This window comes from Lissotriton helveticus, chromosome 9 (assembly GCF_964261635.1).
Source record: "Lissotriton helveticus chromosome 9, aLisHel1.1, whole genome shotgun sequence".
In the NCBI taxonomy this organism is placed as follows: domain Eukaryota; kingdom Metazoa; phylum Chordata; class Amphibia; order Caudata; family Salamandridae; genus Lissotriton; species Lissotriton helveticus.
The window spans coordinates 872,405,818-872,433,041 of record NC_136070.1 but is presented as its reverse complement, the minus strand read 5'-3'; the positions used below and the strand labels follow the sequence as shown (position 1 = coordinate 872,433,041).

At 44.0% G+C, this 27,224-nt stretch overlaps 1 protein-coding gene across 3 annotated transcripts in view; it reads right to left on the bottom strand.

Annotated features, from left to right (window-relative positions):
• The window catches only part of LOC144781938 (cytochrome P450 2G1-like), an 878,243-nt gene extending 851,437 nt beyond the window's left edge, over positions 1-26,806 (bottom strand). For 2 of the 3 annotated variants that reach the window (XM_078661024.1, XM_078661026.1), the window contains exon 1: positions 26,657-26,805. The gene's annotated coding sequence lies outside the window, so the exon portion shown is untranslated. Of the gene's footprint in view, positions 1-26,656 lie in introns of all 3 variants that reach the window. The other variant, XM_078661025.1, reaches the window with a different exon arrangement.
• Positions 26,807-27,224: the final 418 nt, after the last annotated feature.

The following is a 27,224-nucleotide window of genomic DNA, read 5'->3' as shown; positions in this document are numbered from 1 at the left end:
AAATACCGAATCGGTAATTACCGAATTCTTATTTACCGATTCGGTAAATAAGAAACGGAAAAGATGAGATTTGAGATGTAGGTAACTTCTAAAGTACCGAATTGCATGAAAATCGGTATTTAAGAGTCGGTAATTATCATGGATTGAAAGCAGGTGGTAACCAGGTGCAGGCCATAAAATAGGCCCCAAAATGCAACAGTGTGACCAGAATGGCGGCATTCTATTTGATAGCAAGGCGGCTACAGCTACAGGCAGCAAGAGAGAAGATCTGGAGATGGGAGGAGCAAGTCTACAGACAGCGGATCACACTCTTTCAACTTACTCAGGCAGAGATGCATGAAAGGTACATGCTACACCCCGACACCATCCTGGACGTGATAAGTGACCTGCAATCACTCCTGGAGCACCCAACACCAAGGGCGCACGCCATACCACCACATGTCCAGGTGCTCTGTAGCCTACACCTGCTTGCATCCGGCAGTTACCAGGGGGTGATAGCTGCGATATGTGATGTGTCCCAGATCTGACTGTCCAGCTTCTTAAGGACGCTCCTGGAGGCCATGATGCAGAGAATGCATCATTACATCAGCTTCCCTGACACACATGCAGAACTGTTAAAGACCAAGACTGACTTCTACCAAATGGCAAACTTCCCACATGTCATCGGCAGCGTTGATGGCACACACATCCCAATCTGCCCACCTGCAGCCACAGAGTACATTTACAGGAGCATAAAGTCCACCCACTCAATAAATGTGCAGTAATCTGTGATGCCAACAACATAATCACAGACATTGTGGCCAAATTCCCAGGAAGCACCCACGACTCCTACATCTTTCAGAACAGTGGGATCGACACATGCCTGACAGCGGGGGAATTCGGAGAAGGATACCTGCTAGGTAAAACACTGTGACACACCGTGATAGATATTGCAGATGTAGGTGTTGTTGTGCATGTGATTAATGGCTCTCTCATTTCCACATAGGTGATAGCGCATATGCCGTCCCCTCGTTCATCCTGACACCCTACTTGAACCCATCAACCCTGAGTGAGAGACAATACAATGTGGCACACAAATCTACTCGCAATGTTATGGAGCGCACCTTTCGGCTGTTAAAAAGCAGGTTCCGCTGCCTCCACAAAAGTGGAGGAGCACGTCAGAACACACCCCTTGTCTGCTGTAAGAACATCGCAACTTGCGCAATGTTGCACAATCTTGCTACAAAGGAACGTACAGAAGTGGAATTAAGTGATTATGAGGACCACGATGATGAATGTGCACAGCCTGAGCCCAACACAGCGGGAGTGGTGCCAGCAACAGATGGGAGACAGAGACGGGCAGAGATCACACGCAACTATTTCTAAGTAAGTAAGGAGACACAGCCAGGTGTAGTATGTATACAACGAAGTTTAATGTTTTGGCACTACGCCAGTACACAAAGGCACAAATGTGCATGACCAATTGTAGCCATCCATTCTGGAAGTCCTGGGTTACTTCACCCATTCCAGGTCAGGTAGTGTGGGCAGCATCAGTTTTTGCGGCCACGCCTGCCGGTGCCGGATGACATTGGCTGGCTGACCTCAATGGTGCGTGTGCAGTGGCAGCCCCATGGAGCCTGCTGCTCCTCCGTGTGTCAGTAATAGGGGGGTTGTAATGCTGCTCCTACTGTTGCTCTCCTCGCTCTCACCCACATCCAGAGAAACAGTATGTGCCGACTGTGCAGTCAGCAGCACCTCAACAGCACTTGTCACCCTCACAAGGCCCCTGGAGACTTCACTGCTGCTGTGTACCAGTCCCTCCTGCATGTTTACGCATCGCCTGCAAAGCAGGGAAGTGGCAGTGGCCAGGCGGTTGACTGCCCTTATATGTCATTCTGCCCGCGGCCTCTCCTTCTGCCTAGCTGCCCTGTCCTGGTCAAGCTTGCTGCACAAGAGCAGTACAGACTGGGACATGTCCCGTATGCCCGCAGCCATCTCTCTCATGCCCACAGCCATCTCTCTACTCCCCTCCGCCATTGAGCTGATGCCCTTTTCAATGTTTGTCATATTCTCATTCAGGTGCCTCATCTGGCATTGTACCGACTGGATGGCCTTCCCCTGCATTCGCTGTACTTTGACCATGCTACTCTCCAGTCCACAGAAGACACTGAGACCCTCACCATGTTGCAATTCACTGTTGTCTCTGGCCCTGCGGTGTGTGACACCTGTGCGGTCCCCCTCAGTGCTGGACTGCTGATTGGCAGGGCTGTCCTCACCGGCCACGGTTGATGTATCACCCCCCACCGTGTCTCCTGCTGATGACTCCATTTCTATTAGTGTGGCATCTACATGCCTCTTGCTTTTTTGGACTACAGGTATTGTGACAGCCGGTGACGCAAGCAGTTAAGGTGAGGACAGGAGTAGAGGGGAGCCAAAATGCTCTGGGGAGGCCTGCAGCTGTGGTGACGCTGGAAGGTCTTGGGAGGCTGGCTGTGCTGGTGGTGCAGCAGTTTCCTGGGTGGTATTCCCTGCACTTGTGCTCGCCTCCTGTGTGTCTTCCCTCTGTGGTGCACTGTGTGTGTTCTCCTTGATACGCCTGCGAGATGTCACGCCTGTGGACAGAAATTCGTACATTAGCTCTGTGGTCCTCCAGCCCTGCTTATACAATTAAATTCAGATCTCTGAAACACTGTTGCTATTGCCTCAGCTTGCTTATCACTGATGTGTGTTGCATGCCTTGTTGTTTGGTGTGTGGTCTGACATGGTAGGTGTTTCTATGACTACATCTCCCATAATGCATTGCTGGTGTATGTTGTTACCTGTACTGGAGTGGGGTTAACACTACCACATAAGGGAAGGGGAAAGGGAAGGGGAAGGGGAAAGGGAAGGGGATGGGGTGGGGGTGATTGCTGTGCATGCTTCTTACCTTTTCTGGTGGCAGCTCGGGCTGAGCTGTCTGCATCTCTCGCACCACAGACGCTGTCTGGGTCGATGGTGTACTCCACCAGCTCCTCGAGCTCAGTCAGGGCAGGTGCCCTGTTCTTCCCTCCTCCAGTCAGGTTTGCCTGTTTGTGGAGCTCAGCCATATTTCGCTTCATCAAGCTCCGGAGGTCATACCACCCCTTCTTCAGGTCGTCAATTTCCCGTGTGGTCACTCCGATGACATTAACTTTTGACTGTATTGCCAGCCAAATCTTCCTTTTGGCAGATTCTGCCAACAGCAGTGACTGCTTCCCAAACAATTTATTGTGTTCCTTTACTACCTCCTCCACGAGGACCTGCAGCTCCATGGTGCTGAATTTAATCTTCCTCTCTGCACCTTCACTCTCAGTGTCTTTACTTGCCATTTTTTCACTTTCCCAGGAGTAAAGTTTTCCAGTGGCTCAAAGGCTCTGATCTGCTCTCATAGCCTCTCCAGCAGCTTCAGATTGCTTGCACCTACATGGGTGTGGCCACTTCCTGGTTGGGAGGAGGGGTGGTTGCACCTGATTGGCTGAATCCTGGGTTTTTCTGATTTGGAATAGCCGATTCGGTATTTACCGATTCGGAATTTACCGATTTGGTATTTACCGATTCGGTATTTACCGATCGTGTTGGAGATTCCGTATTTATTTACTGAATTGTACCGATTCGGTAATTGTTACCGAATTATTACCTACATCCCAAATACTGATTTCTTATTACCGATTCGGTAAAATTTGTTAAAAATCGGTATTTAAGAATGGTATTTGGGATTTACCTACATATGGCCCATTGTCTCTATATGTCTGTGTGATGTAAAATTCTCTGGCACCCTAAACTGATTTGAGAGGTGCTATAAAGCAATAAAATACATGTGAGAGAGAGATGCACTGTTGGTGATAGCAAGAGAATAATTGAAAAGCCCCATCAAAGATTGTTGTATCCTAATGCACAGTTAAGGTCATCATTTACTATGTATTAGAAGCAAATACAATTGAATAGAGAATGACAAAACTTGTTGTAGATTGCACCATGTTTTTGCCTTTTTTCTTGGGGGTGCAAAAACAAAGGCTGTAAGCTGTCAATTTGTTTGTAACACACAACTACTAAATATCTGGAAAGTAACTGTGCAAATGTTTCGAAACATATCAGCAGTTAGGAAACCACAAATGGACCACTTGTTTGTAATTCAGAATTGTCCTGGAAATAGAGTGTTATTAGGATCAAATATTTTGTTACATATTTGCCAAAACCACATTTCCACATTAATAATTGTGCACTATTTGGTTTTATCAGTAAAACTACATATTGGCATTTTGCTTCCATTCAATGGAAAATGTTCTGTGTGTAAAAGGCAGTGCCTCCTTCTAACCTACAATAATGCCTCAACAATGTATACAGTTTCTAGTCTGTAGCACACTTCTGTACATTAATGAGAATCTGCAGTTTACAGCTCATTGAAATGAAACAGCCCAAGAAGTAAACTATATCCCATATACAGGTAAAATATAGAGGGCTGATATATGGCTATCCAGGGCATTATATAGTAATGTCAACTCTTATCTAACCGTTCTAACCCACAATAATACCATAACACTCAGCAGTGTGCAGCCATTTATAGCGAATGCAGGCTGGTTAATAGCTCAATTTCCGCTTTACACTCTTACCCTCACACAAGACGTGTTCGCCAGGGGTCTTATCTTTCACACAGGACTGTACCAGCCCCTGTAACACTCATCACTAGCAGCACAGATATAGACTACCTAAAACGAACTGACAAAGCTGGCCATGGGGAAGACTGCACTCTCGTCCAGCACTGCAGGTCCCAATTAGCTACATCCTATGCGTGCCGGTTTACATCTCACAATGGCACTGATGCGTTAGTAAAACTACCCTGTTGTCCCAAAGTTTTGTCCTAAATTTTGCCCTACTGTCCTGTATTTTTGTCCTGACATTTGGCTCTTTGTCCTGAATTCTTACACTCACTGTCCTGAATTTGCACTCATGCCAGTTGGTCACCCTGCTCAAGAGGGGTAAAATGTACTATTTCCACTCCAGCCTGTGCTACAATAGGGAAAACTATTAACTTAACAATAAATACATACATTAAAAAATCTATATATATATAAAAACGAAAGTATGTCTGTCTGTCTGTCTGTCCTTTGTGCATTACTACACCATTCATCCGATCGCCATGAATTTGAATTTGAATTTTTAAAATATTTGTAAAGCGCTCTTATACCGAAACCGGTTCCATGGCGCTAGATAGCCGAGAGTCAGTGGGGAGACGAGCTAAGCTGCAACAGACCTGGAGAACAGAAGAGTCTTCAACTGCTTACGGAACTCCAGATAGGAGGGAGACATTCTGAGGGAAAGTGGGAGTGAGTTCCAAAACGATGGGGCCAGCACGGCAAATCGGGCCCCACCAGCCTTCTGTTTCCTAAAACGAGGGACTGACAGAAGGGACAGGTGGGTAGAGCGGAGTTCTCTGAGCGGAACATAAGGGGAGATAGCTTCGCACAGGAAAGTGGGGGCGGTCCCAGCTCTGGCCTGATAGGTAGTACAGCCCAGCTTGAAAAGCGCCCTCTCCCTCACAGGGAGCCAGTGAAGAGACTGAAGCAAGGGAGTCGTATGATTGGACCTTGAAAGGCCAAAAATCAGGCGGGCCGCCTGATTTTGAATCAGTTGAAGTCGGTGGATAAGGTAAGCCGGAGCGCCATTAAGAATGACATTCCCATAGTCAAGGCGCGACAGCACCATGGCCATGAGAATGAGCTTAAGTGCAGCCGCAGAAAAGAAACGTGAAACCCTCCGGATGGTCCGGAGGGAGAGAAAACAAGCAGACACCACCGAATTGATCTGAGTGTGGAGGGTAAGCTGTGGGTTAATGAAAATGCCCAAAGTTTTAACTTTAAGAGCTGGGAGGGGGGGGGGACCGAGAGAAGGGGGCCAGAAGGAAGGGGACCAAGGGCTGCAACCACCCCCCGTCAAGACCAGCTCGGTCTTGTCCGGATTTAATTTGAGGTGGTTGCAGTTCATCCACCCTTGGATGAAAATCATAACCTTTTGGAAATTAGTGGACGAGGAAGGGGAGGATGAGAGGTCAAAAATGAGTTGGAGGTCATCGGCGTAATTGAACACCGAGACCTCCATCTGCTGTAAAGAAATAATGAGGGGTGAAATGTATAAATTAAATAATAAAGGAGATATGTACGAGCCTTGTGGTACTCCACAGGTTACCTTCCGAGGGGGGGCCCTAAAGTTAGCCAGTTGGACGGCCTGTTCCCTGTCGGTCAAGAAGGAGCGGAGCCAGGCAAAGGCCGTGCCCCCAATGCCCGCCGCTTGGACACGGGTTAACAAGATGTCGTGGTCCACCGTGTCAAAAGCGGCGGACAGATCTAACAGGACTAGGGCCTGTGGCCGGCCAGTGTCAATCCCCTCCCTAAGTTGGTCCATCACTGACACCACCACCTTCTCAGTTGAGTGCAGCGGGCGGAAGCCCGCCTGTCGGGTGGAAAGGGCGCCAGTGGATTCTACGAAGGAACTGAGAGACCGGGTGACGTGGGCCTCTGAGACCTTCGCAAGGTAAGGGAGGAGAGAGATAGGGCGGTAGTTGGAGGGTAGAGATGGATCCGCCCCTGCCTTTTTCAGAATCGGGATGACAACTGCCGACTTGTGTGCAGAGGGAACAGTGCCACTACTGAGGGAGTGGTTAATAACGGTCAAAGGAGGAGAATAGCAATTAGAAAAGAGCTCTTTGAGAGCAAATGCTGGACCTACATCCAGGGGTGATCCCGATGTAGTCCGGGCCAGGAGGGGAAGCAAAGAATCCCGGGTGAGGAGGGGAAACTCAGTGAATGAGGGGGTGGGTAGGGTAGGGGGGGCAAGGAAGGAGTCCGGAGGTGAAAGGGGAATGTTGGCCTTAATGAGGGCAATCTTTTCAAGGAAATAAGAGCTAAGAGTGTTGCATAGCGTCTGAGAAGGAGGGATTTTGAGGGTCGCCCGGTCAGAAGCAGCAAGCTCGTAGACCGTGGCAAAAATCTCCTTTGACTGATTGTCAGCCGACAAAATTCTCCCTGAAAAGTACTCCCTCTTAGCTTTTAGGATGTCGTGTTTATACTCCTTCATAGACTGAACGAAGCGAGTTTTAAGCTGGGGACAATAGGAACGGCGCCAAGCACGTTCAGCTCTGCGGGTGGCGAGCTTTTTGTCCCTTAAGGCAGGGGTAAACCAACGGTTAGCCGCATGGGCGCGCTTGATGGTCACTCTCTTGAGGGGGACGGTAGAGTTGCGCGCCTTTAGCAGCCAGTTGTTAACGATGGAAAGTTGGGTAGGGAGAGGGAGGTCAGAAAGCTCAGGACTGGTGGCCGCAAGGGCAGAGCAAACTGCGGGGAGGACCGCCTTGTCCCATTTTCTGGCCCAGATGTTTTTGGGCAGGGGGGGTTTGGGCGGTCGACCAAGGTCGGCCGTGAAGCAGATGAGCGAGTGGTCGGACCAAGAGCACGGGGCGATAGTTGGAAGGTCCATGGGGATGTTAAGAGACCAGATTTGATCGAGTTGGTGGCCTTTAATATGGGTAGCCGTGCGAAGCTGAGGAGTGAAGTTGAGGCTAGTGAGCAAAGCCGTAAACTCCTTGGATCTGGTATCTTCCGCCTGGTCATTCGGCCAATAATTCAGGTCTCCAAGCAACAGTATAGCGGAATTATTCACCACAAGCGTGGCCAGAAGATCCTCAATGGCTGATAGAAACTCGGGAGTGGATTTGGGCGGGCGGTAGAGAAGAATACAGGTTAAAGGTACCCCGAAAGAAGTGGAGCGGACTACCAGGCAATCCACGTCCGGAATCACGGGGGAGGGTAGGGTTTGAAAAAGGAAGTCTGAACGGGTAATTAGGGCCACGCCACCCCCCGTCTTCCCTCCTGGGCGGTCCATCCTAATGGCCGAGTAATTGGGAGGAAGTATAGACAGCAAACATGGGAGCGAGTCATCCCTAAACCATGTTTCCGTCAGGAAAAGCAGGTCGGGCTGTCGTGAGTCGAGCAGATGAAAAAGCTCGAGTTGGTGTCCCACCGCAGACCTGGTATTAAGAAGGATCGCAGAAGCACCAGGTTTAGGATCGTCAGGGGTGCCAAGGAGAGTGGTGGCAGATCTAGAGGGCATCACAGTAAGGGTAGGACAGAAAGGAAGGAGCTGAGGGGCAGAAGTGTCAGGGTGCAAGGTAACCGGGGTGGGGTTGCGTAGGCCAAGTGAGCCAATGCGTTCCAATAAAGAAGCAGGCGGTGAACGGGGGTGCCAGAGTGAATGAAGAATAGCTGAGGAATACCTGAGTGGAGAAAGGGCATGGTGACCGAGCCCGGGCCCCGACCGGCCGCGGCTCCGGCGCGCCTACGTCGCGCCCGCTGCGCTGACGGAAAGGGGCCATCTAAGTAGTGATGCGGTCAGGGGGAGTGGCTGAGGTGTTCAGGCCAGCTGCCCAACCCAAAATGGCGCCCACAGTCACCGGGGGTCGCCGTTAAGCGGACAGCCCACGGAGGTAGGTGGCTTTAGGCAGGCTGTTAAATAACAAGCGGTGGCTAGTACTCAGCGGGGCCACAAAGAGAGTTAAAAAATACAATTGCCGCTGCTCGCGATCAGCAGGGCGGGGGGTAGGTAAAGGTCTGGAAAAGGTGCTCGCAATCAGCAAGGAAACAAGATTTTAAAAATGCAAATGCTCGCGCTCCAAGATGCGCGTTAGCCCGCTGCCACCGGGCTACAAGCTATCAAAGGAGCGAGGGCAGGGCGGGACCTAAGTAGTGATGCGGTCAGGGGGAGTGGCTGAGGTGTTCAGGCCAGCTGCCCAACCCAAAATGGCGCCCACAGTCACCGGGGGTTGCCGTTAAGCGGACAGCCCACGGAGGTAGGTGGCTTTAGGCAGGCTGTTAAATAACAAGTGGCGGCTAGTACTCAGCGGGGCCACAAAGAGAGTTAAAAACTTTGGGAAGTTGTTGAATACACTCCCGCAAAGGTTTCTGGCATAACATTTCTTTAAATATCGCCCCCCAGGGCCCTCATAATCTTTCGAATATGGATGTGCGCACAAGACAGAAAAACAAAAAATTGTGTATCCACAAGCACTCGAATAAATAAATAGAATTAAAACAGCATTCATCCGATCGCCAGGAAACGTTGGGAAGTTGTTGAGTACACTCCTGCAAAGGTTTCCGGACAAAAACATTTTTTTTTTAATATCGGCCCCCCAGGACCCTCATAATATTTCGAATACTGATGTATGCTCAAGACGGAAAAACAAAAAATCGTGTATCCACAAGCACTCAAATAAATAAATAGAATTAAAACAGCATTCATCCGATCGCCATGAAACTTTGGGAAGTTGTTGAGCAAACTCATGCGAAAGTTTCAGGCATAATTTCTTCTAAAATATCGGCCCCCCAGGGCCCTCATAATTTTTCGAATACTGATGTACGCACCAGACGGAAAAACAAAAAATCGTGTATCCACAGGCACTCGAAAAAATAAATAGAATTAAAACGTCACTTACGTTTCAACAAAAATGACACAATGTAAATTGAATGTTATCATAACGAGTTTCCTTGAATTTCCTTTCTTCGGAGATCGCAGCAACCCGCGACTGGTAAGCTAGTTAAACAAAAAAAAAAATCTACATTTTTTAAATAATCTCAGAAAAAAACTGTTTTTTATTAATATTTCATTAAATTACCACACTATAGTCCCACATATCTAGCAACGCACATTTACCATATTTCTAAATAAAAGAATTATCATAACTGCACAATTTACATAAATAATTAGCATTTAAATAATTAATAATAAATAAATAATTTATAAATAATCAATTATTATTTAATCAACATTCTACCTATCAACTTAAAAACCCAACTCACACCTAAAACGTAAATTAAAATAATTACACAATGTACATAATTAATTAACAATTAATTAATTCATAGTGTATCAATAATTAATAATTTATCGATTATTACCTAACTTCTCACTGTATGCCCGTATAAACCCAACAACCCGCACCTAAAATGTACATGAAAAAATTATACAAATTACCTAATTTGCATATTTAGGTATAAATTAGATAAATATTATATATTCAACAATGAATCAATTATTATTTAATTTAGTTCCCACCCTATACCCTTACAAACCCAACAACCCACACTTAAATATAAAATAAAAAATATTCATGCAAATTACATATGTAAAAGTCAAATAATTCATATGAATTAGAAATAATTATAAAGGAATTAAACTTTATTAATTTCCCACCCTGTACCCATATAAACCTCAAAACCCACTACAAAACCATACATTACTATTTTACCATTTAATTAAAAATATAATAACTTAAAATGACTAACCATAATTAAAAACATTAACATCAATTAAACAAACAATATAAAAAAGCACAATTAAAATACTATTTAAACCCATAAAGAAACTTGAAGAAAAAATATTTTTGTCAACTATATTTTTGCACACAATATTTCTCAGTCACGATATTTAAAACTTTACATTTTTGCTACTTAATTTTTTTTACTTGATGTTTGATCTGAATACTAGTGAGTATATTACATATGTATATCATTTTAGCAAAACTAAAAGGTTTTTGGCTAACACTAGATTTCACAAATGATTGTGCAAAGATGCTTAGGCATTGTGCTTTTATGATAGGCTAATGCATAAAAGCAGCTGCATTTCCTGAAATACAGAATGCCATGTAAATAACTCAGAAAACATGCACTGGCTAACAAGATGACTTCTTACAACCCTATTAATGAAATCCAATGGAAAACAAATAGGTTAACATAATGTGATGACATGTTACATTACATCATTGGAATCATCACGTGTCACTGAGAATGTTACTCTGTGTGCATTCCCTGCAAGGCAGTTATCATCTGTACTTAAACCTGCCAGCTGGGACGGCTCTCTTCGCTTAAGAATAAACATCGCTTTTGGGAAACCAACTCTCGTGTCTGCTACACTTCTTTACAGTGGCGACGAGGATGGGATTAAACGAACCTTCGATGAACAAATTTTCAATGATGAACATTTACTTTTACCACTAAGAAGGACTCGTCTTATAACTGCCATCACAAGTATTTTTTCATTTATTTTTCCTTGAACTCTGGTGCCTCGTTCACCTTTTTTAATTTGTTTATTCTACCGCGTAGATCAGCGTTTCCTTGTTAATCTGCATGTACTTAAAGCGCTGTACGAAAACGTTCTGAGAGCCGTGCCCAACACCGTTTTAATTGTTTACTTTGTGTCATTTCCGGCAATACAATTCAAGAGTTGTTCAATTTTTATTTAGTTCAGAGTTAGGAATACAATTCAAGAGCTGTTTCATTTTTATTTAGTTCAGCGCTGGCTTACCGGTTTCTGTGTCCTCGCGCTGCACTGGGAAGCCTTGTTTTTTTTTCAAGGGTGCGCGCACAACTGCATCATCTCGTTACTACGCGACGATTGACCACAAAGGAGCTCCACACGTCATGACGTGCATGCCATAAAAAAAAGCAATTCTTCACTCGTCTTTCTTCTAGATGGAACGTCACCTTTCTTAGACCACAAAGCCAAATGAAACATTCTACGTTCATTAAGCAATAATAAAAGCTTCATATTTCCACGCTGATGTCACATAGCCAAGCAAAACATTCTACGTTCATGGAGCAATAATAAAAGCTTCATATTTTCAAGCTCATGTGCACAGCAACAATTCTACACGGGCAATGTTTTCAAAGGCCTTATAAACTCCATTTTAAGACGAATTATCTTTGAGGAATGCTACAGCTTATTTAAATCTACTCTGCCATCTAGTGGTCATTCTTTGGATTACATTAAACAACTAGGAAAATATACAAAAGAAGGAGGCAGAATACATTTCAGCATTTATTTTCTCATTTCTGATTTCATTTTACATTTTCTTTTTACTATTTCTTCAGTGTGTTTCTGCTGTGATACACACACAGGATCTTCAAGCAACAGGCAATTAGAAGTGAACATTTTCACATCTCAACATGCAAAGTGTTACTCCACCTGCACCGTTCCTACAAGTACCTGGTGATCCTCCATTAGAGTGGAAATTATGGGTTAGATCATTTATGGCGTATTTAGGTGCAATAGATGGTCAAAGGTATAGACCAGAAAGAAAAAAGAATCCTATGTATTATCATCTGGGAGTTGAAGGACAAAATGTTTTTGACCATTTACCCCCATATGATCCACCTGATGGTGAAGATCCAGATGAATTTGAGATAGCTTTGGCAAAATTAGAGAAATATTTTACCAAGACAAAAATTTAGTGGTACAGAGGTATACATTTTTCACAAGAACTCAAAAATGTGATAAAAGTATTGATTCATTCATTACTGCTTTAAAAATGTTGGCTTCAAATTGTGATTTTGATAACTTTACATCACAACTTATTAGGGATCAGCTTGTTGCATGATGCTATTGCAAAAAGATTCAAATGAAATTACTTACATGCAAAGATCCCACATTGGATAAAGCGATTGATATTGCCAAAAGCATTGAAACTTCGATGGAAGATGTAAAACAACTCGAGACAACTTTATCCAATACTACTGTTTCTGGTGCTTTTTCTAATTTACCTGCTGCTAAACCTTCTTTTGTCCCACGTAGCAATTTCAGAAGACCAAATATTTCTAGAGGTGGCAGATTTTCTACACAAAGCAGACAATATGATTTGAAGATGTTTTGTTACAGATGCGGTTCATCATTTCATGTATCTTCTTTTTAGAATTGTCCGGCCATTAATCAGCAATGTGGTCAATGTGGCAAAATGGGACACTTTGCCAAAATTTGCATGAGAGGTAGAAGAGGAAATGTAAGAGGAAAATGTAAGATGTGTGGTTAATGATAATGATAATTCCAACATTGAAGGTGATTTTTCACACGAGGATGTCTTTCATCAAGAATATGTTGTTGTTGTAAAAACTGTGATGAAAAAAGTAATATTCAACATATATCTGATCCTGAAATTGATGTGATTATTGAAAATGATCACGTTCAATTCCTCGTAAACACAGGTGCCCGCATCACTATTGTGTCACAAGACAAGTACACTAAATTTTGGTCAACTAAAAGTTTATTGCCCCCAGATGTTCTTACAGTGGCTTTTGAAGGAAGTAGAATTGAATTACTTGGATATTTTTGGGCCAGCATTAATGTCCTAGGGGTAATCATTAAAGAGAAAGTGTATGTAGCCAGACGAGGAATTAATGTTCTTGGTCTTCTGCATCAAGCCGAAATTGGTTTGACTATTAAACCTGGGTCAGCTAATCCTGTCTTCATTGATAGACAACCTACACAAGATTTTCCTATAACCTCTGTAACTGATTCTATGTCTATTACTCATGTTAGCAACGATTGGGAACGTAAGTTTAGTAGAGTATTTGAGGACCGCCTTGGAATGATCACCGATTTCCAACATTTTATCAAAGTTAAAGATCATGTTATTCCCATCAAACACAAGTTACATAATGTCCCCTTAAGTATCAGAAGTGATCTTTCAAAACATTTACAAACACTATGCAATCAGGGAATTATTGAAAAAGTTGAATCCACTCTCTGGCTTTCCCCATTGTTCTGGCCAGGAAAAAGTCAGGTGATCTCAGAATGTGTGTTGACTTGCGCAGTCTTAATGAAGCCATTTGGGTTGATGGGTTTCCTTTACCACGCATTGAAGATCTTATTGCCAAAGTAGGGTCATCGGCGTGGTTCACTAAGCTTGATCTTAAAGCTGCCTATCACCAAGTTGAATTACACCCTCATTCCAAACATCTTACTGCCTTTGCCACCCCGGATGGTGTTTTTCAGTTTTGTCGTCTCCCTTTCGGGCTGGCATTGGCGGCAGCAGTCTTCCAAAGACTCATGTCAGAAATGTTTGAACAAAATCCTAATGTAGTTGTCTTTCAAGATGACATTCTTATATTTACAAAAACTGTTTTTAAGATACTAGAAAATAGAGGTCTTACACTGCAAAAAAATGTATTTTCAAGGCTAAAGAGATAGAGTACTTGGGACATATTATTTCTGAAACAGGTATTAAACGTAGACCTGGATTAGTCAAAAGCAATATTGAGGCACCTGCTTTCCTTGGTTTGTGCGAATTTTATGCTAAATTTATTAAAGATTTTGCAAAAACCACCAAATGCTTTAGGTCTTTGCTGAAGTAAGGAGCTATTTTTAATTGGTCCGACGAATATAAGAAGGGTTTTCAAACAATCAAAGAACACATACTGTTAGCTCCAGCCTTACAAGCGTTCGTTGAAGGAAGACAAACAATCGTCACAGTCGATGCTTGTGAGTATGGACTTGGGGCAGTTCTTTCACAATATTCTGAAGGGAAGGAGTACACGGTAGGGTTTGCTTCTCGAACTCTTCGTCCCGTTGAACGGAAGTATTCCGTCATAGAAAAGGAACTTCTAGCTTGTACCTGGAGTGTAGAAAAACTCAAACCGTACTTATGGGGCAGGTCGTTTATTCTCAAAACTGACCATCGACCATTAGTTGATATTTAGAAAGGAAAAAATGTTAAGCGCACAACTGCTCGCTTAGCAAGATTGTCCACAAAATTACTTGACTACACTTTCAGTGCGGAATATATTTCAGGGGGGAGAAACAGCAGGGCAGATTGTCTCTTTAGACTGCCTATTTCTGACAATGATGAACAAGATTGGGAGACTGAAGTGGAGGAATGTTTTGTGGCGAATATATGTCAAGAGTCTCTTTCCTTCATGGAAGGGGATTGGATTAGGGAACTTAATAATGACGTTGTACTTAAAGAAGTTTCTTTACATATTAAAAAAGGATGGCCGAAAGAGAAATGTCTCTCTCCTGATCTCCAAGTGTTTTGGAAGATTAGTAATGAACTTTCAATGGAGAATGGAATAATTGTAAGGGGTGACAAATTAGTCCCTCCGTCGTGCTACAGAGAATGTATCATTTTCGCTTCTCATTCAGGCCATCTTGGTGCCACTATTACCAAAAGAAAGGTGAGGTCTGATTTTTGGTGGCGTAAAATGGATTCTCAAGTGGATGAACTTGCCAAACAATGTCCACGTTGCAATGCCAGTGACAAGGTGCTAGTTTTAGAGGGTGTTGTCGATTCGCAGATATCCACTCCTGGCAGGGCCTGGCAAAAGTTGGGTATGGATTTTCTGGGTCCTTTTCATGTTTTTCCTAACAACTCAAAATACTTTCTGGTCCTCATTGGTCATTTGTCAAGATGGGTAGAAGTTGAACCTATCAGTGTTCCAAATTCAAAGAGTGTTATTGATTGTTTAAACAGAATTTTTCTTAGAGAAGGGTATCCTGAAGAAATTTTAACAGATAATGGGGTTCAATTTGTTTCGCACGAAATGAATTATTTTCTTAAGACATGTGGTATCAAGCATACTAGAACACCACTTTATCACCCACGGAGCAATGGTAAAATGGAGAGATTTAACAGAGTTGTTGTAGAGTGTGTTCAAGCAGCTTTCAAATCCAAGAATTGTGTTTTTCAGGCGATTACAGATCTTGTTTGGTCGTATCGTACATCTCCTCATGTTGCCTCCATTTATTCCCCATTTGAGCTTATGAGGGGGAGAAAAGCTTGTTCTCAAATTTACCCTTTTTGGATGGTGAAAAGCTTCCATCAAGGTGGTGACATGAGAGACATGTGGGAATCTGCAAACAAAAAATCTTCTGAAACTAGCTTTAGAAATCGTAGACCTGTAAAAAAAAGATTTCCACTGTATCCAAATAGGAGACTGGGTTAAGGTACAAAATCCCATTTCAGTGAAAAAAGGTCTTTCAAAATTCTTAGATTCTCAGCAAGTAGTAGATACTCGAAGACATGCTGTGAAATTGTCTAATGGAAACTGGTGGTGTACTTCTCAAGTTGCTAAAGATCCTTGTGTTTCTCCAAGAAATGTAATTTTCAACAATGTTTCAGAAGGGGATAGGGTCATGAAGAGTACCAGAGTGTCTATCAGACCAAGTAAATTACGAGATTATGTTTAGTTCTTTATTTCTTTATATTCAGTTTTTTCCTTTTTCTGTTCTGCATTTTTGTTTTGCTGTTTATTATTATTATCATTAAAAGGGGGAGGTGTGGTGACATGTTACATTACATCATTGGAATCATCACGTGTCACTGAGAATGTTACTCTGTGTGCATTCCCTGCAAGGCAGTTATCATCTGTACTTAAACCTGCCAGCTGGGACGGCTCTCTTCGCTTAAGAATAAACATCGCTTTTGGGAAACCAACTCTCGTGTCTGCTACACTTCTTTACACATAACCATCCTAGAAATGCTTTGGCCTCAACAGACATCAGTGGCTGTAAGAAGTGGCACAAAATCCACTCTCTGATGACATGATGTTATCAAACCAGATCAAAAAATGTACCATGATCATAGAAGGAACGAATACATGTCTGGATGGCCATCTGACTTTGGACAGAGCAATTGTCCAACTTCAAGTTGTGTTCAAAATTTGAATTTTGAATGGTTTGTATGCACGAAGGAGAGTACTAAAGCCAAGAAACTGTGACAGAATTACATCCTTGACTTTTTTCGGCTAGCATGTGGCTTTTCAAATCTGGCGTGGAGAGTAGTTTGCACATGGCTGCCTCCGTTGTTTCTAGTTCCTCATAGAGCCAGAACATGAATGGGAAATTTGGAGAAAAATGTTGAATTTCAAAACCTTTGGACTAAGTTTCTAATTGAAAACAAAATTTTACGTTCTGAAATGAGTTTGAGATTTTTGTAACAGATATTTAATGGTGCTCATCAGTGGTACAGACTATAGGGGTAGGGGGAGAGAACAGGGCTGTTATCATAGTGAGCTATTCTAACGCAGGGCAGAGCCAAGAGCCAGTTTTTTGCCCCTCAAGCATACACAAAATTCATTTAACCCAATTCTAGGTTACGTTTGGACAGTGATTGCGTTGTGCTTGTGAAATCTCCTGTAATTAATATATCTTAAAAGGGGGCTCAAGTCAGTTCCCGTAAGGGTCTTGATTTCAATGGTGCAGCAGGTGCAGTGGCACCAGGACCAGAAATTCTAGGGACCCCACTAATCACAGAATATTGCTGAATGTTACTACTACAAAGGCAATCACAAGTGCAGTTATCTAGCAGGCACTAGGGTCATGATTTTAATGGTGCTGCAGGTGCAGTGGCACAAGGGACAAAAGTTGTCAGAACTCCTCTAAACACAATATATTGCTATATTTAACTACTAAATAAGCAGTCACCAGTGCAATTACCTTGCAGGCACTATAGTCATGATTTCAATGGTGCAGCAGGTGCAGTGACACCAGGGACCTAAGCTTTAGGAACCCCTCTAAAAACCAAATATTGCAATATTTTAGCAATAAACAGGCAGTGACAAATGCAGTTATCTTGCATGTATTAGGGCCATGGTTTGAGTGGTGCAGCAGGTGGAGTGGCATCAGGCCCAAAAGTTGTCAGAACTCCTCTAAACACATTGGGCCCGATTCCAATCTCGCTCGGAAGGTCCCCGAACGCGATCCAGCCGTAAAAAGTATGAGCTGTACGCGTGTTCTCCGCCTGACTTGTACAGATGTACGAGCGAGAAGTACGATGCGAGAAACGCAAAATCGCTGACCGAATCGTTTCCGGGTCCGAATCGTGCCATACGCCTCGTCCCATGCAATTCCGACTGAGCCAGTACGATGCCCGCGTTGGGCAGGTGGATCGAGCCGAAGTTTCCGCTCGCAAAACGTCCAGGAAGCTGCCTTTGCTTGATGTGCTTAATAATTTGCAATTTACAGTAAAATAATTGTGTCTAGCTCAAACAGATGAGATAATCACAAAAAATGTAGCAAAGCATGCTGCCGCACAATAGAAAGCCCTTTGCAATTCTCTACTGGTCGCCTTTCTGTTGTTTATTTTTGTATTCAGGTGTCACAGTGGTAATAATTAGGTGAAACGTTTGTCTGGAATGAGTAAGAATGTCAAAATAATGAGGTAACACTCTCGTCACATTACATAATTCCACTCATTTTGCCACATAATTTAGGTCAACACTGCCACATAATTCCAGTGATCCAGCCTACACCTTCAAAATTGTAAAATTAGACTATTTTCATTTCGCTTGCACGGTGTCTACATAACTGGATTAGATACACAACAAAAAGTGAGTATGTTAACTTGAAAAAGCTATTGTTCCGATATTTCCGAATAATATTTTGGATTCCATTTTGAAGAGTACTTCAATCACCTCCACATATTTCATCACAAGTTATTACGGCAATGCTTTCCCTTAAATCACGATTTTCATAAAAGATTATTTGGAAAAGTGTAATGGTAATGAAGGAAGTCATAAACACACACCAAGTCTGCAGCTACAGGTTTATTTTGTAAAGCACATAGGTATGCCTGCAGTCCACTTAAATCCCAAACATACCTTAAAACCGTTATCAGCGGTGTAGGATGAACTTATTTGGAAAGGGGGTAATTTAAGGAAACTTGTAAGAAGGAAGTGTGCGCCAGACAGAGATGAACACATGCACTACGTGGGCACAACAAAAACAAATTATTGAGTATGGCCGGCATTAATGCTAGTAAATGACATAATTTGAAAAGCACCCTGTCTTGACTGCAGAGCCTGGTAAAGCTTCTATTCAAGCTATTATTTTGAAATGGGGAGGTTCTCAGTAAAAATGGCACAAAAAAGTGTTCAACAAAAATAACTCTAGAAAAATATGCACGAAGAGTCTACATTGTAGGCTGTTGCCTCGGGCTGCACTTAATGTGAGCCACATGCTGTGCTCTACAGAGAATGCACTTCTACGTGGTACAGCTTTTGTCCATTTTGGAAAAATGGGAGGTCTGTTCACTGGATGTTGAACAAACTTATCAGCAAAAAACTTAGTTTCACTATGTACTAATAGGAATACCTTAACGGGTGAAAGTTAGAATGATAATTGCCCAAAACAAGAAGGAGCGCTCCTTTAACAGAGATGAGAAATTATGTCCTTGCCACCCTAATTAGTTTGTTCCTCCTGCTTTTAGATGTATTCTACGAAGCATAAGTGGAAAAAACAATCTTGCGCAGCTGCCTGTTTGTACGTCTCACATGGACGATTCACTCCTACCGGGTGACTGTCTATTGCATTCAGGCCTGGCTCACGCTATAAAACATAACCCCTTCGCAGCAGGGGTAGTTTCCCCACAGTGCGGGGGGGAGGGGCCGCGCACGGCGCGATGGTGCTCATGACGAGTCCAGCTCATCATGCTGCCCAGCTGGACTCGTCATGACTCCGCCCACTCCAATAGAACGCCCGCCACGCGGGGGAGTGCTGCGGCTGTTAAGACGAGCCCAGCTCGTCATGAGCACAGCTCTACTGTGCCTCATGACGAGCTAGGCTCGTCATAAGCATGGATAGGGTTAAAGTGAAATCAATTTTACATAAAGGACTTTAGAAGTTTCTTCTCCACCAACCTGCCCCACGCACAATACCAGTGACGGGGTGAAGTTCAAAAAGTATCCTAAAAGGAAATTCACTAGAGCATAAACCACAGTGGGCAATCCAGAGATAGACAGATAAGCGGGAAGCCAAGACAGCGCTGCACACTTTCACTTTGAAAACAAGCACTGCCCAATTTAAAACAAGCATTTGCCAACAATCGCGGCACTCATGCTTTAGCTGTTAACATCTTAAGCTAAAGCGTGGGTGCCTCGATTACTTTAACAGTAAAGAAATGTAAAAACCCTTTTACTTCTAGGTCTTTACTTTTGAAGCAATCGAGGCACCCGCGCTTTAGCTTGAGATGTTTACAGCTAAAGCACGAGTGCCGCGTTGGAAACCAAGTATATAGTATGTTTTTAGGTCTTGGCTGTCGAAAGCAGCACATGCGCTGCTCTCGGCATCGAGAGCTTCTTGGAATCAATACAGATTCCAAACCTTTCAGAGGCGGAGTTGAAGCCCTGCCCATCTTTCTAATTGGTTTGCGTCCTGTAGTATGCAAAACGTAGGCTTTTCATTGTAAATGAGGCTTCTTAGTCCCTCCTTGTTGCCGCCTTGCCTCTTTTTGGCCACGCCCACCGGGATTCGATCTTTTACCTGCGGCGTGGCACTCTCTCCCTAATTAGCTGGGACGCACTATGTTTTCCACACAATGCCAATAGCTTTTTGTTGAAGGGCAGTCAAAACGATATGTGCCTTGTATTTTACTGTATTTCGGAGGGCGGCGCCTACTTCAGGCACACCACGCTCCATTTATTTATTTACTTATTTGCCTGGAGGACTTGTGGCTGCGCGGTGGGGGAGGGGGGCGGGTGTTGCGTGGTTCCCTTCGTGACTGTATTCCGTGAGTTGGAATTGGCGTGGTGGAGGAGTGCAGCGGGCGGTGCAAGGCTCCCCTTCCGCTGCTCTTTGCCTTGGGCGTGCCATGCTCAAGCTCCACTCTCGTGTCTGTTTTTCTTTTCTCCCCCATCCGCTCGTGCCTTTTACTTGGTTTTTTTGCATTGTTGGTGAATATTGACGTGACTTTCTCATATGTTCCCACTTCAGCCTGAGTTTTGCATCGAGAGATGCTAGTCTGGACAAGGGAACCAGACCCAATAACTAATTGACGGGTGCATGCCCCAGCTGTGGACACCTCAGAGTCACCCTGGTTCGAGCGTTGGCCCGAGCCAGCCCAAATGGAGGCGCCCTTAGGGAGTGACTGGCAGCGGGACGTCAGCAGGGGCTGTTCGGCCACAGGGACATGCTGAATGTGGTTGCGGAAGCACTTCTCCCGACGGTAGTGGAGCTGCAGCAGGCAGCGGGTGATCCCAGATGGCCGACTGACCGTGTCCGAGGGACCGGGCCGCAGTGCAAGACGACGAAGCACCGCCGGCCGAGAAGTGAGCCAGAGCGCCCTAGCGGCTACGGACGGGGCGCCGGGGCCTGGACTGCAGCGGTACCCGAAGACGACCCCAGTGGTTGGAGGAGCTAAAACAGGGCTTCTGTTCACCCTCTGTGGGAAGGGTATGCCCAGACGTGGGTCCCTTGCTCACTAAGCCACTGGAGTCAAGCTATCCTGGCTGAAGATGGCTGATAGCCAGAAACCGGTCCTAAGATGCTTTATTCCGGTCCAGGGCAGACATGGCTTGGCAGTTCGGGCTGGACTGTTCCCATGAGGCACAGGGTTAAGACTGATTTGCATATGGCCATGTCTGAACTGGGGTGGCTTGGTGAGTAAAATACCAATGGAATAAATCCAGATCTGTGACTGGGGGTGAGTGTTTTGCCGTTGTGCAACATTCCGTCCATCATCTTGTGTGTTTTGGGGCGCCGAGAGCAGCACACAAGTCGCGAAAGCAACACCTTAATATATTTAGCATCGGGGAACACGTAGGACTTGACAACCTGGTGCATTCAGATGTGGCTGTTTATTCCATCTGATTTTTGAACATGTTGTAAAAGCTGTTTGGCTCCCTATTCTCTTGGCCTGGAGTTACCTCTTCCTGCATGTACTTTTAGGAGTTAGACGTCTGGAAGAATGACTTAGTGCTGAGGGGCAGGAGTGAGCGACATTGTCATTTTTCAGCCCCATTGAACTGTCACTTTGTTTATCATGGCGAATGCAAACTGCTAAACCAAGTAAAACAAGATAAAATGAAAGCTTCCACACTATAAGGGCGGAAACAACAACAACATTCTTGGTGAACTCAGAGCAAAACAGCCTTCAGAGAACAATGGGGCACTTTCAGAGGAATATCTGTGAATGGAGCGCATTCTTGCTAGGGTGACCAACTGACATGGGTGCAAATTCAGGACAGTGAGTGTAAAAATTCACAACAAAGGGTCAAAATTCAGGACGAAAATTCAGGACAGGAGGTCAAAATTCAGGTCAAAACGTAAGTTATACAGACACATCAGAGAAGGTTGGGCTATAGTATATAAGTAAGTAAATAGACAACTACTAAAGTACAAGTGAAAATAAGTTTATATTAGGTTGAGACAATCATGCACTTCATGGTTTGTCAGTATGTGTGCAGCATTAAGCAAATGTGCAGGTCTTTTTGTAGTAACAAAACCGCCCCCACCTTTCAAGCTCCCAGAGAAAACACCTGATGCCCGATCCCGCCAGTCTGGCCGTGATACCACCCTCCAATGGCACCCCTCATCTTCACATAGACCCTCTCTCATGTGTATTTAATTTCCTTTATAGTGCTACTCATTCCAAGTATGTGGGGCAGAGTGTTGGAGTGCGTTACAACACACACATATTATATAGAGACAATCACTCATATAAATGTGAAAGTCAATGTAAAGGAAATGTTGCTTAAGATAATGGGGCTCACAATGTGTAATAATACTTTCATCCATCATTCAGTCTTTCACCATTCATTCTATCCTTCCATCTGTGTGCCCATCCATGCCCACATTCAACCATTTACAAACCTATTCATAACGTATCCTACTATCCATCATTTCACTCATCCATCCCTCAATCCACCCTTTTACTCATCCATCATCCATCCATCCTTTCACCCTATCCATCCGTGCACTCATCCATCCACTCTTCCACCCATCTATCTAGCCATTTACCTACCCAGCCATCCTTTCACTTACTCATTCATCCATCCAGTGACTCATCCTTCCACCCATTCACCCGTTCAGTCATCCATTTACCCATCCCCCTTTCTCTTTCAATGCCCCTTTCACTTACCCATCCATCCTTTCATCCACCCCCCCAACCATCTACTCATCCAGTCATGAATCCATTGATTGAACCTATCATTCATCCATCCTTTCACTCATCCATCCATCCTTTCTCGCATCCATCCACCCTTTCACTCCTTCACTCATCTATCCATCCTTTTGTCCATCTAACTGCCCTTTCACTCACTCATCCAGCGTTACATCCACCCTTTCACTCATCCATCCATCCATTCACCCTTTCACTTATCAATTCATCAATCCACCCTTTCACTTATCAGTGCATCAATCCATCCATCATTTCACTCATCCATACACCCATTCTCTCACCCGTCATCCACCCTTTCACTCATCCATCCATCCATAATTTCACACATCTATCCAGCCATCCATCTACCCATCCATTCACTTACTTACTCACTCACCTTTTCACATTAATTATGAGACCCATCAAGAACTCCACCCTTGCTGTAGTTCCTAAAGAAAGGGGTGGTGTGGGGCAGGGTTCACTATGCCCCTGCACGTAGGCAATCTGAAAAAGTGAAAGGCATGAGTCATGCATGATGCACAGTGCCTTGACATGGAGCGACTGTGACATGGTGTTGTTTCCAGAGCTTTAAGTAGGATGTAAAAACTAGGGGGTCTCTCCAAAAGGGTGTTTATTGTAATAAAATGCGTGGCTTAAAACACATAAACAAAAAATCAGTGCATAATATAATGTGCCGCCCGACTGGTATTTTTGTTGCTTCTGTCATTGTATCCAAATATATAATACAACAAGTAACGTTACAATTGGAACAAGTAACGTTACACCTACAACAAGCCAGAACTATTGGCTTTGTTAATGGTTCTTAGTTCCATAAAATAAAAATGCAACAACCATGGATGCTATACTATAACTATAATCCTTTTCTTGTGAACTTATTTCACAGCCTTCCTTTAGTTAACTGGATTCTCAACTAGCAGAAGCATGGGCGTTTTTGCCCTTCCGTGTGACAGAATGCCCTGCTCTGGCCCAAGGCTGGAGGAGGCCACCACATGCTGTGCCAGCCCAGACTGACTCATTGTCATTCTCTATGTGGCAATCAGCCGCACACAGAATGACAATGGATGGGGTGGGGTTGCTCTCGTGCTCAGAGGAGTGCGAGACTGCCCCATCAGGGAGCTGAGGCCTTTTGCAGGGGAACAACTCTGTTCCCTGCAATGCCTAAAATTACGGACAAAATGCGTCCGTTAAAAGGTTCCTAACGGACAACGGACGTGAGGTCCAATTTACGGACTGTCCGTGAAATTTACGGACGGTTGGTCACCCTAATTCTTGCCCGGCATGTAAGCCGATGGCCGCTCCCGCCCTAGCTTAACTGCCCTATCCAGCTTCCTTTCCCTTCAGGATAACCATTATTGTACCAGGGGCTTCCCCAGGAATGCTGGCGTTTGCTACTTGCCTGTGTAATGAGGCGAAAAGTAAACACAGGGCTCTTTGAAGTAGTCGTCTTCCTCCCAGTTTGTTTGTTTTGCCCTGAATCGGTGGCATTGGCTGGCACCTCCAGGGTAAGATAAACCTGGTCAAATAGTCTGGTAGCCATAGGTAGAGGTTGCCCGTGACCCCAAGCAATCGTAGTGACAATTTCTTCTAATACTGGGCAGTGTAAGCAGCGGGTTTAGCTTCCTTTTTAGTCAGCTTGACAGCAAGCTATCTTTTGACATATTGTTACTTGTTCTTTAAAATATACATGGCGTGGGATTTGTCTCCACCCAGAAGATACACTCTGATCCAATGCCTTTTGGTGCATCATTTCACCTCCCAGGAAGTTCTTTCATTGGAATGCGGGAGGGGCTATTTTACATCCGAAAAGTAAACAATCATCATGTTGGTTGTCACATTTAGTTATTTATATCCTATGTGAATTTTATATGTAAAATAATAGTGTTTTGGCACATTTTCCCCTGTATTGAGAAATCTAATACTGTGTGTCTTAATGTGGTGAACAACATTTGTGAATGGCTGTTTACTTGCATTTTCTGCATTGCAGCCAGACCTGATATATACAATGCCTTTGTCCGACCCCACTCCAGCCATATCTAGGGTGACCAGATTTTGAGAAGGAAATCTGGGGCAGACCAGCATAAAAGTATGAATCAAGCCTTTCGGCTTACTTTTATGTCTGGCCTGTCCTGATTTTGTGAAGCCTTGTTCAAACAAGCATTAACAATGCAAACGGTCTTGCTTTTTATTAAGTTAAAGCCATTTGCTTTGCTATACAATACCATTAGCAAAGCAAATGGCTTTAACTTTATCAAAGGCGAGACCTATTGCATTTTACATGCTTGTTTTTTGCACAGAAGGTAGTGCTGGCTTGCTTTCTTTCTCCATTTCATGATAACATCAAGGAGTTACAATAGAACTGGTTAAAAGGAATGTGGGGAAAGCTATCTAAAACGCATGCAAATGCCATGGACTGTGCAGAAGGGAGGGGAAGTGGAAGGGTGCATCAGATAGTACCTCAATTACGTCAGAAGCAGCACGGGTTAAACTTGAATTAATCTGTGCTTAGTCCCTGCTGCACAGCAAGCGTCAGAAGTGACGTTTCACCATACTGGCCTATTACAGAGCCAGTAAAGAATAGTGACTTGAAGAGAACAAATGGTAAGTCCCAAGGGGCTCTAAGCCCTTAACTGAATACTTAAGCGTCTCGCAGCGAAACGCATGCGCAAACGCATGCACTCCCAGTCTCGACCCTAAAAAACAGCTTATTATTAATTACATAAACAAAACCTGAATTTACCAGAGCTTACTCTGGGAGTCAGTTCTTTATTTTCGGGCAAAACAAAGCAGAAACAGAAAAAGGTAAGCCTTGCTCACTATTTCCAACCTGTGTTATCTGAAAATAAAACAACTCATTGAAATGTCGGTTTAAATTAATTCACTTTACACCCAGCAGACACATAAAACAGGCTCTTTGCGCCATTAAAGCCCATAAATTACGCCCCCAGAATTAATATGTATTATATAGAAGCAGGTGTTTATACAAGTCCTTAGATATAAAATTGTTGCATTTTTGAGGAGCGATGCATAGCCACCCTCTTATGCAATGAAAATCCCATACCATAGCCCTAACTTGATGGGCTTTGCTGGAGCAGTGCAAATCCGAGCGCCTGGTTTATGCACCTCAAGAGCATAAAGTGAGTTCTGAAAACCCAGTGGGGCATATTAGCAAGGGTAATATCGCCGATTTAGCGGGACTTTTTCCCGCTAAAGCGGCAATATTTTTATCGCCCTATTAGCAAGCTGTTGCTTACAGCAGTTAGCGACAGCTTGTAGGCGATAGCTACAGGTTTGGGGCCCGCTTTGCATGTCAACGATATTTATCGCTAATGACATGCAAAGTGGGCGTACCCAACCTGTTAGTGACTGAAAGCAGTCGCTAACACAGCTATCGCCAATTTGCAAGGCAGGCGAAGCGATAAAAAAACTTGCACTAAGCGCGATTATCGCTAGAATCTAACACCTGCTCAGACCACTTCTTAACCTGTATATCTAATGGGAGGTGGATATTCAGTTTAAGTCCCCATTAGCGATAATGCCTGAATATCGCTATTCACGCATTGAGCCGCTAACGCTGGATATTTTATCACTTTGGAGATAAACGTTGCTAATAGCACGTTATCTCTACAATACTATCCGGCGATAGCCTGCGATAAAAAAAATTCGCTAATCGCATTTTGCGATAATTATCGCTATTTGTTGCTAATATGCCCCAGTGTTTCTTTAAGTTAGTACTGTATTTTCACAGTACAGCTCAGAAATGGAAATAGGCAAACCATGCTTACTGTTTCTGAGATATGCTGTCTGAAAACAGAGCATGAACTCTGAGAATAAAGAGTTGAATGAAATCACCTAAAAAAGCTGGCACATGAAATAGGCGCTGGGCTCCTGCACTGTGCCTATAGCTCGTAATGATACAGTGCATTTCAGAAACGCTGTTAAAAATAAAAGTACCTTCTTTGCAACTGCAGAAAGTAGCGGCAGAGGTGTTGCCTCCAGAGTCAGCTCGCTGTGTGCATAATGTCCTGCTCCGGCTCAAAACTTATCCAAACAGTTCAAAGTATTGACCTCGAATCAACTTCTCGCTGCTGTTTAAGGATTAGTCCTCAGGCAAAGAACTCGGAGCCAGCCAGCATTGGCAAGAAGCAACCGGGCAGCAAAGTCAGATTCCTCACGTTGCAGTGAAATTAGGGCAGTCATTGCCAACTATACACCCATTGGAGTTAAAGGGGTTTTTGACAGATGGAGTCTACAAAGGCTGCCCTTGCTCTTCTATCGTCAGCCTAACATACATCTTCCTGCTTCTCGTGTGAACTGCATGTTGGACTTGGTCCAAGCCGGAGATAGGGTTGCTAACCAGTTTACTGGAATTTTCTGGTCGAGAGTGGTAAAAAAAAATCTGGCAATTCATTAAAATCCCAAAATATTTTCTCCTTGTGAATATAAACTTAACGAAACAAACTGAAGCCATGAAATGTATCCACATCACATCAGTTAAATTCAAAGTACTTGCCAACTATCT